Source organism: Scyliorhinus canicula, chromosome 18 (assembly GCF_902713615.1).
Source record: "Scyliorhinus canicula chromosome 18, sScyCan1.1, whole genome shotgun sequence".
Lineage (NCBI taxonomy): Eukaryota > Metazoa > Chordata > Chondrichthyes > Carcharhiniformes > Scyliorhinidae > Scyliorhinus > Scyliorhinus canicula.
Genome location: NC_052163.1, coordinates 127,844,472 through 127,863,509, shown reverse-complemented (window position 1 = coordinate 127,863,509; position 19,038 = coordinate 127,844,472).

The window sequence follows — 19,038 nt, the reverse complement described above, 5'->3', positions numbered from 1 at the left end:
GGGAAAACTGCTAGTTTTTCAGGCAGTCGCACATGTGTAGAATTACACAGAAAACGCAGGATTTGCTGTCAGTGAGTCTTGGTGGGTTGTCTAGACTCCCGTAAACTGCAATCTCTACAGCAACCGTGAATTGGCCTTCTTGAGTTCACTCGACTTCTTCAGCATTAGTTTAGTTGTGAACACCTTTGAAAAAGTTACACCTTGTTTCATGAAGTACAACTGAATTCTTGTTAGTAAATTAACTTCATACTTAGTACGAAACATTTTCAAAACCCTCTTTCCTATTTAGCGCTGAACAGTGAATCTTATATTTCTGGGATGTCAAATTTCTCCAGAATATAAAATAACTCTATATTTTAAAAAATTGTTTTTAACTCTTTTCAGAAGTCTATGTTTATCTTCTATCTTAACCCAATCGTAATCATTTGTTTTAATATCTGAACATTTCATTTAAAAGCAAATATATAAAATATATAAACTTTCACTCAGCTCCTGATCTCATTAAAGCCTTGGTTCAAACATGGACAAAAGAGCTGAATTCCAGAGATGATGTGAGAGTGACTGCTCTTGACATGAAGGCAGCATTTGACTGAGTATGGCATCAAGGAGCGCTAGCTAAACTGGAGTCAATGGGAATCAGTTGAAAAACTCTCCGCTGGTTGGAATCATACCTGGCAGAAAGGAAGATGGTTGTGGTGGTTGGAGGTCAATCATCTCAGTTCCAGGGCATTACTGCAGGAGTTCCTCAGGGTAGTGTCCCAGGCCCAACCATCTTCAGCTGCTTCATCAATGACCTCCCTTCCATCATGAGGTCAGAAATGGGGATGTATGCAGATGACTGCACAATGTTCAGCACCTCAGATAATGTCAGGTAACCAAAAGCTTGGCCAAAGAGGTAGGCTTTATGAAGTCAGATAATGAAGCAGTCCATGTCCAAATGCAGCAAGACCTAGACAATATCCAGGCTTGGGCTGACATGTGGGAAGTTACATTTGCGCCACACAAGTGCCAGGTAATGACCATCTCCTACAAGAGAGAATCTAACCATTGTCCCTTGACATTCAATGGCATTAGCACCACTGAATCCCCCACAATCAACATCCTGATAAATTGATCAGAAACTGAACTGGACTAGTCACATTAATACTGTGGCTACCAGCGCAGGTCAAAGGCTAGGAATGCTACGGTGAGTAACTCACCTCCTGACCCCCCCAAAGTCTGTCCACCATCTACAAGGCACAAGTCTGGAGTCTAATGGAATACTCTCCACTTGCCTGGATGAGTGCAGCTAACACTCAAGAAGCTCGACACCATCTAGGACAAAGCAGTCCACTTGATTGCTCCCCTTCCACAAACATTCAATCCCTCCACCACCGACAAACAGTGGCAGCCATGTGTACCATTTACAAGATGCACTATAGTTTCTCGCTAAGGTTCCTTAGCCAGCACCTTCCAAACCCATGACCACTACCATCCAAAAGGACAAGAGCAGCAGATACATGGGAACCCCACCAACTGGAGGTTCCCCTCCAAGTAACTCACCATCCTGACTTGGAAATATATCACCGTTCCTTCACTGTCACTGGGGCAACATCCTGGAACTCTCTTCCTGACAGCACAGTGGGTGAAAGACTGCAGCGGTTCAAGAAGACAGCTCACCACCACCTTCTGAAGGACAAACTAGGGATGGGCAATAAATGCTGGCCTAACCAGCGATGCCCACATCTTGTAAAAAAACATTGTCAGCTGCGCCTTCAGTTGCCTAGGCCCCAAACTCTGAAATCCCCTCCCTTACCTTTCCACTTCTCTATCTCACTTTCAAGCACTTCATAAAACTTACCTCTTTGGCCAAGCATTTGGTCACCTGACATCTCTCTCCTTATGTGCCCATGTTCCTGTGAAGTGGCTTGGGACATTTCATTGCATCAGAAGTGCTAGAGAAATGCAAGTTGCTCACTAAATCTCTGCTGCCCGACGATCAAGATCCATGGCGAGCCATTGGACAATGTAGGCCAGTTCTCATGCCTTGGCAGCCTCCTCTCAATGAGGGCAGACAGCGACAATGAAACGCAACATGGCTCCCTGACCAAGTGTGCCAACTCTGCCTGTGGCTGTCTGAGGAGACGAGTGTTTTCTGACAAAGACCTCAAACCCAGCAGCAAGTTCATGGACTACAGGGCTGCAGGGAAACCTGCCCTCCTGTACGTGACTGAGACACGGATATAATAATAAGAAGAAGCCGACTGCCAGGTCACGGCACAAGACTGAAGCAAAAGATGACCTCAAAACTCAGGCCATAATATAGTGCGTGCCGAAGAGCGTAGAGAATATCAAATATTATTTTAGTTACATTATTAAATCATGGGTCTAACCATTTAAGGCGTATATAAAAGATCTGTGGCATCATCTGAAAAAGATGAGGGAAGTTCTCCCTGTGTCCCGACTACAATTAACCTTTAACCTAAACAGATTAGTAGGCCATTTGTTTCACTGACATTTGTGCTATTTGTTCTGCTCAGATGGGCTACTTCATTGGCCGACAAAACAAGAGTAACTAAACTCATAAAAGTCGTTTTGAATCCAGATGACAGATTTTAATTTCCTTCACACTGCATCCACAGACATGGCACTTTGTGTCAGGAGGCCTTGTAGATCAGTCATGATTGCTTTGATCTTCCGCTGCCGCTCTTTTTATCAGAAGGTGAAAGAGATAATTGGGAATCAATGAGCAGGAGCACAATGGCCAAGTTAGCGTCATATCTATGGCGAGGACTTAGTGCAAAAGCAGCAGTGCAGATCAGAAAGGCTGCATGTAGCGATAGAGCAAAGGACAGTCGATGCTCAAGGACTGGAGAGGTAATGATAATCAGCGGTCTATCCACTTGCAGGATGAGGAAATGAGCCCCATCCCTTCTCTATCTCTATAATTTAGAGAAGCATGCACAAATATCTGAAGAGTCCAGTTTCCTTTGGTGTCTTCTGTCTGTGGTCCTGAATAGCCCACCTGAACATTAGTTTGGAATTGTCCATTGATACAATATGTATCATAAAGGCAAAATACTGCAGGTGCTGGAAACCTGAAATAAAACCAGAAAATACCGCCTGTTCCCGCTGGCAGTGTACCCCCTCCCCCTCACCCACCCCCGTGGGTTTCCTGGGGGTGTGGGGTGGCTTCAAGGGAAACCCTTTTGACAAGCGGCGGAGTGACCGAATCAACTCCCCATCCTCAGGGGCATCAACTCCCCTTCCTCGGGGGCTAGGTTGGCACTGGAGTGCTGCCCACAGCTACAGATGGCGCAGAACGGGCTGCACGGGTTCGCGCATGCGCATAACGGCCGGCACAGAGTAAAATAAGCCCCCACGGAACCAGCCCGCACGCCGATCGGTAGACCTCGATCGCTGGCCACGCCACCATCAGGCTAGGCCCCCCCACCCACCCCCCTCCAGGACGGCCCCCCGCACACCTTCCAGGTTCCGCCGTGTGGGACCTGAGTAACGCACGCCGGTGGGACTCGGCCAAACACGCCGGCCACTCGGCCCATCGGGGCCCGGAGAATCACCGGGGGGACCGCTGTCAATGGCCCCCGACTGGTGCAGCAGGAATCCCGAGAATTGGTGGCGGAGAACGGGGAAGCCGGCAGCGGGGCACAATTCTCGCGTCCCCCCGGGGATTCTCCGACCCAGCGCCGGCTCGGAGAATCCTTCTACAGCCGACACAGATTACAGCTTGACAATGACCCAGAAGGAAGGTTCATGACAATGGGCTGGATTTAATGTTCCTGACACAGGTTGGAAAACCAGTGGGAAGCCCCCACATCGCTTGCTCTAAACCTATTCAGTGGAATTCTTTGCTGGCGGGACGCCCCGTTGCACCAGTAGCGGCGTCAGGGCCACCGTTTTCCCGGGTTCAATTCTGACCTTGGGTCACTGTCTGTGTGGAGTTAACGTTCTCCCCGTATCTGCGTGGGTTTCCTCCGGGTGCTCCGGTTTCCTTCCACAGTCCAAAGATGTGCAGGGGAGGTGGATTGGCCACGATAAATTGCCCCTTAGTATCCAGAAAGGTTAGGAGGGGTGACGGGGATAGGAAGGGGGAGTGGACCTGGGGAGGGTGCTCACAACACCACGGTCGATGTTTATGTTTTTCAATGAAACAGAAAAGGGACTAGCGTACACATAATACATGAAGGTTTAGATGACCCCAGACGTATTGCACAAGCGTCGAACTTAAAAGAGTGGGAATGTTCCCAGAACTTTGCTCAGTGATGCGGATAGGGATACATGCTGAGAATTACAGCCACATTCTGGGAATGCACAGCCTTGTTCTCAGTGAGGGGGGATGAAGTACACAAACCAATGCCTGAATGAGGCTAGCTGAGTGTTCCGATCAATCATTAATCCTTTGAGCCAGGAACAGGTTGGTGCATCACGAAATGTGGCAATAACTCGGATCCCTTTCACTTCATTAAGACTCCGATTGTATGCTCAAATAAGCAGCATTATCTCTTGTGGTTCATTTTCAGAATGCGAAGATTGTGCATGGGGCCGCTCTTTGGAACCAGGATGAACAACTGGGATGAATAGAGTTATTCATTCCAATTCTTCATCCAGGATTCTGGCACAGATTGAACAAATTGAAAGAAATATTCTGTATGTGGAACTTTTGTGTGGGCGGGTTCCAAAAGCCTGATTGACTAAGACAAACAAGAGTCTGTGCATTACATCTGTCTTTGTGGAATTTTCAGAGAGCCAGAAAAAACTGTAGTTAAACACAATAACAGACACAGGGCATTTTCGCACTGAAACTATGCAGAATTGGGTTAGATTCCCACATGGGTTACAGTGGGGGGATTAACCTGGACAATCAGCCCCATACATGCAGTCAAAACAACATGCTGGCCCACAGTAAGATATATAATTAGCAGCTGCCCGTTACTTGTTGTTTGAAACTAATCTTTAACGTTGGTAAAACCGGACAATGAGGAGGTTTTTGCCCACACCTGTGAATAGCAGAGATTACAGCAATTATCAAGTTACCAAGCGCAGGCACCTTGAGGTAATGAGAATCCAAATGCTGGCCTCAGATTGGGATCAGTGTCTCTCTGAAGCCTTTATCATGTCCTTGTCGGCAGCTCCAAGCCTTATCTGCTCTAACACCTGTCATTATGGCTATCTGCCATGGGTGAAAACAATTGATCGGAACAAGGCACTGTCAAAATAAAAACAAATGCAATAGACCACAATCGGATAAGGTTGGATCTAAATATAGGTTTAAAATCCAACTTCAATGAACTTCCAAAATAAAAACTGAACATGCTGGAAATTCTCAGCAGGCCAGGCAGCGTCTGTGGAGGGAGAAGTAAGAGTTTTCAGGCAACAACCTTTCATCAGGACCGGGAAACAGATATAATGGGCGGGATTCTCCAAACTGCTAGCCGTGTTATCCTGGGCAGTGCACCCTGGCCGGCAGCAGAATTCTCCGATCCAGCTACCTGCCAATGGGGTTTCCCATTGTGGCCACCCCACGTCACCAGGAAACCCGTTAGCGCGAGTACGCTGTCAGTGCAACAGGCAATCCCGCCGGCAGAGAATCCCGCCAAAGCAAGGCATCCCAGATAATCTCGGACTTAGACTTCCAGGAACGGCAAAAGGGGTGGCAATGGGGCAAGAAAGGAAACAAATAAAAGATGTGCCCACGCGTCTGTGCTGCTGTCCGAAAGTAAAAGCATAGAAGGAAACCAAAAGATGCAAAGGAAAAGCAGAACAGGGGATACTTTTAATGGTCCGGAAATTTTTTTACATAGAATTTACAGTGCAGAAGGAGGCCATTCGGCCCATCAAGTCTGCACCGGCTCCTGGAAAGAGCACGCTACCCAAGGTAGGTGTTACCCAAGGTTAACACCTCCACCCTATCCCCATAACCCAGTAACCCCACCCAACACTAAGGGCAATTTTGGACACTAAGGGCAATTTATCATGGCCAATCCACCCAACCTGCACATCTTTGGACTGTGGGAGGAAACCGGAGCACCCAGAGGAAACTCACGCACACACGGGGAAGATGTGCAGACTCCGCACAGACAGTGACCCAAGCCAGGAATTGAACCTGGGGCCCTGTGAAGCGATTGTGCTATCCACAATGCTACCGTGCTTGTTGGAAATAAAGTTGAGTCCAGAAGGCCCTGAAGTGCCGAATCGAAAGGAGAGGCCCTGCTTCACTGGAACAGTGCAGCATGGCCAAGGACAGAGATTTTTTTTTCTTTTTTTTTTTAAATTTAGAGTGTCCAATTATTTTTTCCAATTAAGGGGCAATTTAGTGTGGCCAATCCACCTACCCTGCACATCTTTGGGTTGTGGGGGTGAAACCCACGCCGACACGGGGAGAATGTGCAAACTCCACACGGACAGTGATCCAGGGTTGGGATTCGAACCCGAGTCCTCAGTGCCATAGGCAGCAATGCTAACCACTGTGCCACCGTGCTGCCCTAAGGACAGAGATGTCAGCGTGAGAGCAAGCTGGAGAATTACAACGACAGACCACTGGAATCTCAGGGACTTGAAGAGTGAACGCAATTGCTCTGTAAAGCACTCCAACTCTAACAAATCTCGAGTCTCAAAATTATGCAATATGGTACTTCCTACTGAGATGGAAAGCAGAAAGAAATGCCCCTTGGGTTTGTACTTTCAGCCAGGTTAATAATAATAATAATAATAATCTTTATTAGTGACATGGGTAGGCTTAGATTAACACTGCAATGACTAGTCGCCACATTCCGGCGCCTGTTCAGGTACACGGAGGGAGAATTCAGAATGTCCAATTCACCTAACAGCACGTCTTTTGGGACTTGTGGGAGGAAACCGGAGCACCCGGAGGAAACCCACGCAGACATGGGGAGAATGTGCAGACTCCGCACAGACAGCAACCCAAGCCAGGAATCGAACTTGGGACGTGGCGCTATGAAGCAACGGTGCTAACTGATATGTTGGCTTGTGTAGGCGTGAGAGATGAACAGACACTTCCAACTCAGATGAAGGTTCACCTCAATTTTATTAACTACTTCTAACTAACCAACACACGATGACTGTGGGTCTAAATGATGCTAACTTGAACTAGAGACCTAAGCCTTGTCCGAACCAGTTGATTCTCTCAGCACGTGTTGTGAGTCCGTGCTGGGCTGAATGAGTTCCTGTTACACTCAGAGGCAGCACCCAGAATGAACGGGATCCGTGGTGCCCTCTGCCTTTATAGTGTGTGTATTCTAACTGGTGATTGGCTTCGGTGTTTGTACATGTTGATTGGTCCCTGTGTGTGTCCATCAGTGTGTGTCTGCACCATGATATATTGGTATATATTATGGCACTAACCACTGTGCCGCATTGGTGCTTTGTATATGGATTAATAAATAGGTAATAATCCACAGATGACTCCGTGAAAAATGGACTGGTATTGAGCCAGAATGTGAAAAATGAAAAAATGAAATGAAAATCACTTATTGTCACGAGTAGGCTTCAATGAAGTTACTGTGAAAAGCCCCTAGTCGCCACATTCCGGCACCTGTCCGGGGAGGCTGGTACGGAAATCGAACCGTGCTGCTGGGTCTGCTTTAAAAGCCAGCAATTTAGCCCAGTGAGCTAAACCAGCTGAGTTATCAAAGCAAAGCAACAGTGTAGATGGCTGTACTGTAGGCCACAAAATCCCTGGGCTATGGAGGGGAAGAAAATCAGCCAGGTTTACTATTCCTCATCATTGTCCGGTGATCTAGGTCAGCAAGTCCAGGTATGGGTGTTTGATGTGTACATAATTTGACTTGGCTATAATGTCCTCTTGCTAGATGGGATAGACACAAACGAAGAATAGCCTGCGAGGTTTAATGTACCTTGCCTAACAGGACAGAACAGGAACATGCTGATGAACTAATTATTTGTCCATAACAAACTTTGGTTAAAAAAAAAAAATGTTTGTGAAGAACACATGTTCCTGGCATCGTCTAGGCAAGGAAGCAAATTACTGGTCAATATTGTGGATTTGTGGGTTTTGCTGTTCATGCAGTTGTGGAAGCTAGCCCAATGCTGATCAAGGAACTTACATAAGAATTGTACCAGCAGCAAATTTCCATTGGCTCACTGAGTTTATCCACAGAGGTCACTGTCCGTGTGGAGTTTGCACATTCTTCCCGTGTCTGCGTGGGTTTCGCCCTCACAACCCAAAAGATGTGCAGGCTAGGTGGATTGGCCACGCTAAATTGCCCCTTAATTGGAAAAAATAATTGGGTACGCTAAATTTTTAAAAAAAATTATGTCATGCTGATGTCCCTTAAAAGCCAATGATAACAACATTCTCCTTTTTTTAAAAGGCATATTAAAACAGCCAGCTGATCCACTGCTACTCGTGTTGCCTTTAGTTCCAGTGTGATAAACATTCTCTGCTATAAATGTTAACTTGTCTTTTGTTTTCAGACCGGCTGGGTATTTGCGAAATGTTCTATTTTAGTTCACACTCTTGTTTGCTGATTTGTTTCTTGCCGATACCCATATGGAACCCTTTACTTTCTTCAGCCTTTGCTTCCTCCTACTACGATGTGGAGATGCCGGCGTTGGACTGGGGTGAGCAGAGTAAGAAGTCTTACAACACCAGGTTAAAGTCCAACATGCTTGTTTCAAATCACTAGCTTTCGGAGCACTGCTCCCCCCTCAGGTGAATCGTCTGAAAAGCTAGTGATTTGAAAGAAACCTGTTGGACTTTAACCTGGTGTTGTAAGACCTCTTACTCTCCTCCTCCAACCTATCGGCTTTGAAAGCCAACCTTGGTGACAACTAACTATTAATTATTGACTTATCTTCTCTCTTTGCGGCTCTTAACCACGCTGATGTCCTACACCATGGGCTTTGGCCCTGAACATAGGCTTTTCCACCATGGTATGTAGTCCACAATTCTCCCATTCATAGCTGCTCAAAATCTGTGCAGCACAAATGGACAATGGTCTCACCTGTTTCTTAGACTTTAGCTCTATTCTAGTTCTTATCGGTGTTTCTCTGAATAATGTTGCCACCACCGTCAATCGACAAATAATAATAACACCTATTTTCTCATGTGTAGTGACTTATTCAGTGTTTTACTCCAAATATGTGACAGTGCTTCATATACTTGCAGATAATGGAGCTGACAGCTGGTTTGGTGATCAAGCTGTGTGATTTACCCTTGGGTTTTCATGAGTCACCTTTTAATGTAATGTTATTGGCAACTATGGTTCAGACGAAGAAATGTAAAGGCTGGAAGTGCTTTAAATTCTTGGCACCCACTCTGCCAAGGCCATTATCCACAGGCCTCACATTTACTACCATCAATCAAAGCTGCAGTATGTAAAATTCAATAGTTAGTCTCTAATGTCCCAGTTAGATATTAGCAAACGATGCGGCATCCAGAGTGTTGCTGAAAGGCAGGCAGCTGTACTGCCCACACACTTGCATCAGGGAAGACAGCCTCCGAGCAACAGAGCTCTGCTCCTCGCCCTGCTCACCAGCTTATTGCTGCCAATGACATTTCCAATGTCTGTAAAGAGCTGAGAGGAATAGTCAGTCCCCCCCCCCCCCCCCCCCCCCCCCCGCAGTTAACAACTTAAATAAGTGACAAAGGGCGGCCCAACCGTTTTACAAATTTTTCTTTTGAAGTTTCCATAAATGCAAAGTTTTGAGGCTGGGCGTTGAAATGCGGCATTATCACCCCTGGTGCAATATGCGAGTTAGTACCACCTGAAAAACAAAAACACATGCACTTATAAAATGCCCCTCGTGACCTCAGTGGCCCCTTACACCCAATGTAGGCAGCTCAGTACCACCTTCTCAAGGGCAACTAGGGATGGGTAATAAATGCCGGCCTAGCCAGCGACTCCCACATCCTGCAAATTATTTTTTTATTTTTTTTAGAAGTACTTTTTGAACTGCGGACACTCCTGTAACGTAGAACTGCCTGGCAGGATGTACCGGCTGTTCACCCTGGCGGCAAATCCTGGTCAAGCGCCGGCGCATGGGTTTCCGGGCAACGAGGGGTGTACTCGCCGGGAAATCCCATTGATAATGGCGGGGTCGGTAGATCCCACTGGTGGGCCCCCTACGTCGCCAATAAACACATAGCGGGGTGGTCAGGATATTCCGCCTGATGCCTCAGGGGTAAAATTGGGCATACATCACCTCCTAACTGTGGTATTATCATAAATGTAAGAACTGCAAGGGTTAACGAAATGTCTAGATCAGCCACTAGATGGAGCTACAGTTACAAGTATATAAGACATTGATGTTAAGTCTTGTGGGGGGAGAGAAGCGATGAAGTTAGAGAGAGATAGACAAATATAGTGTGAGTAAGAGCAGATCATAGTTTATTATAGTGTAGAGATTAATTGTAGGTGAGTGTAGATTATATGTTAATTATCAACTATTATTTAGGAGTACATGTTGAATTCAAATTAGTAGTGTTAATAAATTTATAGCTTTGATCAAGTTAAATCTATTTTGTGGTCTTTGTGAACACGACACCAACCATCCTGAATTTAGCAACACAAAGACCATCACACTGACCTATCAGATCCCAGATTGTAGCACATTCATATATATGTGTAACTTGAGCATTTTGGTCAGGAAAATAAGCATTTCCATTCAATTTGAATTCTGTGTAAGGTGTAGGCCTCACATGACAGACAATGCGAGTCTTATCATTTTTAATTTGGTATGGGGCAAGGATAGCAGGGCACTAATACAGCTACCATACACACCATCCCATAAAGTTAACAAATGGTCACATACAAAGACAAAACACAGAATTGTAACTATTACCTTATGTATAATCTTCAACAATTTTTATCATCCAACCAATCATTGCCCACAGGTGGAAGACACAACAATAAACTTCCATTTTTATTATAATTTATTTTTAAAAAAGCAGGGATTAAGAACTTGCATTTATGTGGCGCATTCAACATACAAGATCACCACAGAGAGGTGTCTTGCAAAATGGATGCGACCACAGAAGGGTTGAGGTTGGTTTTAAGAATATCTTAAAGGAAATGGGGGGGGGGGGGTGAAAGGAGGGGTAAGGGGCTGGATTCTCTGTCCCGCCAGACCCATTTTCTGGCGCAGCGCACCCCCACTGGCAGTGGGACCCTCCGTCCCAGCAGCCGGCCAATGGGGTTTCCCATTGTGGGCACCCCCACGCTGTCATGAAATCCACGCGTGTGAATGCACTGCCGGCGAAGCGGAGGACCCCGCCGATGGAGAATCCAGCCCAAGGTCTTTAGGAATTCCAAGAATGGGGGCTTGACAGTTGATGACACAGCCATCAATAGTGGAGCTATAGAAACCGAGGGAGAGGTTGGGGGCGGGTGGGCACGAGACCAGAGTCAGAGAATTGGAAAGCTCGGGGAATGAGGCAGTAACTGTGAGAGTGAGGGTGAGTCCACGAAGGGACTCAGACACAATGCAGCAGTGCAGTGACTGATACACTAGGGGTGAGATTCTCCGTCCCGCCAGCCCTGTGTTCCGGCACGGTGCACCCCTGCCTTCCAGCAGCCGGCCAATGGGGTTTCCCATTGTGACCAATGCATGCCGTCGGGAAACCCACGGACATGGGTGCATTGCCCGCGAAGCGGAGGATTCCGCCGACAGAGAATCCTGCAATAGACCTTAGTCTGGTTTAATTGCCTGGAGAAATGTCAAGTTGCATACTTTGCAATTTGAACAACAATTTGAATGAATTTGCACCTTTGGGGTGGTGGGGATGCGGGGGGGGGGGGGGGGGGGGGGGGGGGTTGGGGATGCAGCAGGGGGGGGTGGGGGGGGATGTCCACATACATAGCTCATTAAAATATTCTGACCAAGTATAAAGAATAATCAAAAAAGGCTTATTAAATGCTGGCATTTATATCGAGAAGACAAGAGTGCAAGGGGGAGAATTGATGCTTCAGTTATATAAAGCTCTGATTACAGCACACCTTGAATACAGTGAGCAGTCCTGGGCACCACACTTTAGGAAGGAGATTAGCCCTCGGAGGGAATGCCGCCAATATTTACCCGATGATAACTGGACTCCAAGCGTTACAATAAAAGATGATGCAAAGTAGATTAAGGGATGAAAGATCAAGGTTTTCAAGATATTAAGGGCAACAGACACTGTAGATAGAGATAAACCATTTCTGCTGGTTGGAGAATCTAGGGCTCAGGGCTATAGTCTAAAAATTAGAGGCAGACCTCTGACACAAAAATGGGAGAAGAAGTTTGGAACTCTCTTGTGACAATTGTCAATTGATGTTTGATCAGTAGGAATTGGTCATTTTAAATCTGAAATTATATATTTTTTAACCAAAGGGGTTAAGTGATATGGTACAAAGGCAGATATCTGGAGTTAGGTCACAGATGAGCCAGGATCTCAGACAGAAGAAGCTCGAGGGACAAAACGGCCTCCGCCTGTTTTAATGTTAACATATTGAAATGTCCCCACGGACTTTGCAGGGATTCTATCAAAGGACATTCCTTCCCGTTGTGAGACACTTGCCTATGCAGTTAGTTACCGGGATTCCTAACTGCTGCAGGCCTGTCACACCCCGTCCCCACCCCCCAACCATGGGTGTAATACAGTCAGTGGGGGACGGGATGAGACCCTTAAATGGCCATTAATTGGCCAAATTAGGACCTCAATAGGCCGAAGGGCATACCTCCGCCCATCCTATGTTTAATTACGCAGGAGGCAGGGGTGGGCAGATGGAACGCGGGACACCACCTGCTGGATGTTACATACCTGACCCCCCCCCCCTCCCCCCCACCCACACACACGCAAGCTGCCCCTCCCACCGGCCTTCAAACCTGCCAGAGGGAAGCGTAAATTCCGTCCGACATTCCTGCATTTTTGTAGGCAATGAGTCTTTGTTGTAAAGTTCCTCCTTGCGTTAACTCTTTCAAACTGCCTTTTGGGATGACATTGGTGTGAAATCAAATGAACAAGATGTCTGCTTCTTAAAGGGCCGCTCCGAGTAATCTCCAAATTCTCAGTAAAACCAAAGGAAACCTACCAAATTAAAGCATGACGTTGTTCCTTGAATATGCATGCTGGTCCCTCCCCAGTGTCCACTGATCACAGAAGGCCTCACACGTGTCAATAGACACTATGAGCTGCCTTCACAAGGACACCAGAGCTTGGGTATAGAGCCTTGGAAGGGAGCAAACATGCCTTCAACCACACGCTGCCTGGACCACCTTGGTTACTAAGTCATAGAATTTACAGTGCAGAAGGAGGCCATTTGGCCCATCGAGTCTGCACTGGCTCCTGGAAAGAGCATCCTACCCAAGGTCAACACCTCCACCCTATCCCCATAACCCAGTAACCCCACCCAACACTAAGGGCAATTTTGGACACTAAGGGCAATTTATCATGGCCAATCCACCTAATCTGCACATCTTTGGACTGTGGGAGGAAACCGGAGCACCCGGAGGAAACCCACGCACACACGGGGAGGATGTGCAGACTCCGCACAGACAGTGACCCAAGCCGGAATCGAACCTGGGACCTTGGAGCTGTGAAGCAATTGTGCTATCCACAATGCTACCATGCTGCGCAGGAAGATTCATCCTTGTGCTAATTCCAAATGCTGACACCTCTGAACGGTTTCACCAGGCCAAAGATAGTTTTCAAAGCTGCTGTTGTTTGGTTTCAGATGGCAGTATCCTCGAGTAACCTCAGAGTAGAATAAAGCACTGGGACATTGCCCTCTGATGTCACACAGCTGGAACTGCTGCTCCTGAACATTCTTACGATGCTCGCTGTTAATCCCAGCCTGGTTAACTCTCCAGTAAATAAGCCCTGTGTTTGAACTTGAGTGAGGAAAAAAAAAATGACAAAAATTAACTGCTGCCTGACACAGTTTGAGTTCAATGTCAAACCCTTCACAAATGCAAATATATGTCAACCGGGAATTGTTTCTGAAATATTCCTTGAAGCCAATCATAATATACTCTGACAAAAGGGGAAATGTGTGTCGCTGAAGTGACAAAATAGCAATCATTTTGCACACCTGCTCAAACTGCTAACATAGTTATGGTCTCCGTAGCCATGGCGACAGAACATAGCCACGATTCTGAAGCGAAGTGAATTGGACACACGCGGGGGGGACTCCTCTCACCTCACATAATAAGCAGGGCCCCACGCGTCGAATGTCTGCAAACCCCCAGAAGATAAGGGAGGGAGGTGACTGGAGAGAGGGAGCTAGTTCAACGGGAGATTCGAAAAGCGGGGAAAAAAAACATTGGTGCTCTCTCCCAGACTGAAACCACAGGCCACGGTCAGTGTGAACGCCAACAGGATAACCTCTTGGATCGGTCGCCTCCTATTTTCAGGAAAGGAGAAGTTTTCGAGAATGCTGAGCTCCCAAGGACACAATGTTGTTTTTCGTTCATTATCTGGCAGCCTCATCTGCTATGCAAATTTTCCGTTTGATGTTGTACATGAATTGTCATCATTTCCGCTCGGAGAAAGCAAAAGAGCACTGAAAGAGACCCCAACTAAGAGAGATCATTTTAAAAAGCGCCTCTCGAGAAAATAAATTCTAGAAATTGCCAGATTCCGAGAAATTAGGTGGAGCTCAGTAGGTAAATACAGTTCAGTGCATGATTCAAAACCATCTGAGAATTAAAAGTCCCAGGTTTGATGGCTGTGCTATGCGAGGTTATTTTAACTAAATGATAGTGGGAGGTTATGACACACAGAGGGAATAGGGAGGGTACTTCTAAATTCCCACTCCTGATCACTATATGATGTATTAGAAGTGTTTATGGGAGACAGTCTCCATTGACAATACTCAGAGCCCAAATGCACATAATAAGAATAGCTAATTGGCTTAACTAATTAGAGGATACGCAGTTCCTGGAGAATCATACCCAATGAAAATCTTCATCTTCAGGAGAGAGGGCACGAAGGAAAACCTGAAGGAGGACAAATAACCTTGTGCTTTACAAGGTGCTTCCCACTAACATACAGAGGTTCATACAGAGCAACTTAATGAAATGAATAGGCAGCACAGATAGAACATAGAACATAGAACAGTACAGCACAGAACAGGCCCTTCAGCCCTCGTTGTTGTGCCGAGCAATGATCACCCTACTTAAACCCACGTAACCCGTATCCCAACAATCCCCCCATTAACCTTACACTACGGGCAATTTAGCATGGCCAATCCACCTAACCTGCACATCTTTGGACTGTGGGAGGAAACCGGAGCACCCGGAGGAAACCCACGCACACACGGGGAGGACGTGCAGACTCCACACAGACAGTGACCCAGCCGGGAATCGAACCTGGGACCCTGGAGCTGTGAAGCATTGATGCTAACCACCATGCTACCGTGAGGCCCCGTGAGTATGGATCCTATAAGATTCTGGGTTTAATAAGTAAGGGCACAGTGTACAAAGGCATGAAGAAGGAATAGTTAATTTAACGCATTAGTAGGTTGTGGTTAGAATATTGTCTCTAAGGGTGGCACGGTGGCACAGTAGTGCCTAAGACCCGGGTTCGAACCCGGCCCCGGGTCACCGTCCGCGTGGCGTTTGCACATTCTCCCCATGTCTGCGCGGGTCTCACCCCCCCACAACCCAAAAACATATGCAGGGTAGCGTGGATTGGCCACGCTAAATTGCCCCTTAAATTGGAAAACAATAATTGGCTCCTCTAAATTTATTTTTAAAAAGTATGTCAAGACCATGGAGAAGGGACAGGAAGATTTGATTTGTTAATTTGAGAGGTGGGAGGCCACGATGTGGAGATGCCGACGTTGGACTGGGGTGAGCACAGTAAGAAGTCTTACAACACCAGGTCAAAGTCCAACAGGTTTGTTTGGAGTCACTAGCTTTCGGAGCGCAGCTCCTTCATCAGGGAGTCTCACCTTCATCACTCACCTGATGAAGGAGCCATGAAATGGGAGTTTAAACTGGTGAAATTAACCTTCATGGAAAGAATGACTGCAGAGGTGTTGATCAATTTCTTGAGGGCTTTTCAGTTGTTCCTGCCCAAGCACTTCATAGGAGGAACGAGGAACACTGAGGATTTCTACCCAATCCCCCTGAAGACCAATCAATCATGTTAAAGTGCTGCTTCTGAAAGAATTTTGACTTAACTTTTGTCATTGTTCTCAGAATTGTTTGTAACGCTGTTTGCCGTTTGTATTTGGTTTGTGATTCTCTGAGCCGCAGCGCCACAATCGAGCTCGGCGCGAGGGCGGAGAATGGGGCGTCAGACCCGCGATCGGGTCCGACACCTTCCCGCGATTCTCCGGAGACCGGTCGGGAGACATTGAAGGAGGCCCCCGCGGCGATTCTCCGCCGGCAGCTGGTCGAGTTCCTGCCGGCGTGATTCATTCATGGTCCCACCTGGTGGGCACTCGGAGTGGCGGCTGTGGACTCAGTCCGTGGCTGCCCTGGTGAGGGGTGGGGGGGATCCATCTCTGGGGGAGACCTCCAAGATGGACAGGCTCGCGATCGGGTGCCACCGATCGGCGGGCGCACGCGGTCTGGGTGGGGGGGGCGCTATATTGTCGGGGCAGGCCCGCTGTTTTTGGTCCGCCATGTTTCACAGGGCCACCTCCACAGGCAGCCGCTGCGCGCATGCAGGGACCCGCTGCTGGAAGTGCAGGGCCCCCTTATCGCCAGACAGAGCTGCGTGGACAACTCCAGGGCCCTGCAAGCCCCCTGGAAATCGGAGAATCACTCTGGACTTTCGAGAAAACGTTCAGAATGATTTGTGCCCGTTTGCTCACATGTTTGGGGACATAGCCCCATTATCAGAGAATTCCGCCTTGGGGGTTTGTTTGCCTAGCACAAGCTGAATAGGACAGGTGAGGGATGTGAACCGCTCCCCCCCCCCCCCCGTGTCTGAAGACTGATGAAAGAAAATGATGTACGGGATTCTCCGACCCTGCGGAGAATCGCCGGCAGGCCCGCAAATCGCGCCACGCAGCCCTGACGCCGGCACGCAATTCTCTGAATTGAAGGATCGGGTGGTGGCCTTGGGGGGGGGGGGGGGGGGGGGCTCCGATGTGGCCTGGCCCGCGATCGAGGCCCACCGATCGGTGGCCAGGCTGTGTGCCTTTCCTATGTGCCGGACCGTGTAGTCCTGCGCCATGTTGTGTCAGGGCCGGCGCGTTGAAGGAGGCCACTGTGCATGCGCAGTCGTTCCAGCGCCAATGACGCCACTGTGCATGGGCCGATCCCGCGGCCCTCCACAATTCGGCAGCTGGAGCGGCGCGAACCGCTCCAGTGTCGCGCTGGCCCCCTGTAGTCCTGGGAGCAGCCCGTTCACACCGTCGTAAATCGCAAAGGCGTTTACGAAGGCGTGGACACTCTGCCGCGGGATTGGAGAATCCCACCCCTGAAGACAATCCTACTTAAGTACCAAGGTGTAGGAAAGAAGGCCCCCAGCTAGAGAGGGCAGCCCGCCAAATGGTGGGCCCCGATCATGGGCCAGGCCACATCGGAGGTCCCCCCCCCGGTGCAGGACTCCTCTCACACCCCCCCCCCCCCCCCCCCCCCCCTCACCCACAGGCCACCACCCGATCACTACGCTGAGGTCCCGCCGGCCCAGACCAGGTTAGAACGGCGCCGGCGGGACTCGGTTATTTTCTTATGGCCGCTCGGCCCATCCGGGCCAGAGTATCTGTGGGCCAGTGGCTTAGAGCGGCCCACAACCGGAGCCGCGCTAACCACGCTGCCACCAATGGCGCCGATTCTCCACTCTGCAGAGAATCGGTGCCGGTGTCGGAGCAGCGTGGCCCGTTCATGGGGATTGTCCAGCCCGGCCCAGGGCTGGGAAGGTGCTTGGAAAATGGAAACTGAAAGATGGAATTGGTTCATGACTTGAAAGAAGCTTAACTAATGAGTGAGGACATGGAAGTGACTCTCTTCACCTCTTGAGGTAGCTCTGATAACCTACTAGAAGGTGGAAGATTGGAATAGGATCATCTCACTTTTGTAGACTTGGTAATCCAAATTCAAGGCAGCACAGGATGTTCCTGCTGACTGAATAACAATCTTTATAAATGATAATCTTTATTATCGTCACAAGTAGCCTCACATTAACACTGCAATGAAGTTACTGTGAAACCCCCCTAATCCACCAATCAAGCACGACATTTGGGACTTGTGGGAGGAAACTGGAGCACCCAGAGGAAACCCATGCAGACACGGGGAGAATGGGCAGACTCTGCCCAGTGACCCAAGCCGGGAATCGAACCCTGGACCCTGACATTGTGAAGCAACAGTGCTAACAGATGTGCTACAGTGCCAGATTGAGCAGATCGTCCTTATGTTTATTCTTTCAGGGAAGCTGCTTGTCATGGATCCTGCAAGACCAGGATTTGATGCTTATTGCTAAATGCCCTTGAGAATGTGGTGATCAGCTGGTGCAAACTGCTGCAGTCCATGTAGGTACACCCACAGTGCTGTCAGGGAGTGAGTTCCAGGATTTTGACCCAGCGACAGTGAAGGAACGATGATACAATTCGTGGTCAGGATGGCGTGTGACTTGGTGGAGGACCTGCAGAGGTGGTGTTGTCCGCTGCCTTTGTCCTTCTGGGTTGTAAAGGTTATAAACTTGCACCATTGCTGAGACTAACTTTTAATTCCGGATTCCCTAATTGATTGAGTTTAAGTTCCACCAGTTGCTGCGACGGGATTCGAACTTGTGCCCTCAAAGCATTCGTCATGGCCTCTGGATTGCTAGCCCAGTACAATTACCACTACGTCACCATCCCATCTGGAGCTGGGAGTCTTCCCACTCACATTCAAATAACCCTTGATAGCCAGTCTCAGCTGATTAATCTCGAGCAACACCTTGTGCACACTTAGAAATTCCTGTGGTAATGGTTCTTGCAAAGCTGTGCCTAAGTCCTCTGACCTTGGATAAATAACTTGTTGCCTGACACGGACAGCACTTCATCCCAGATGAATTCAGGTCGACCAGCTGGTAGGTTATATCAGCTTGGCTTCAAAATGCTTAAGTATCAAGATTGATTA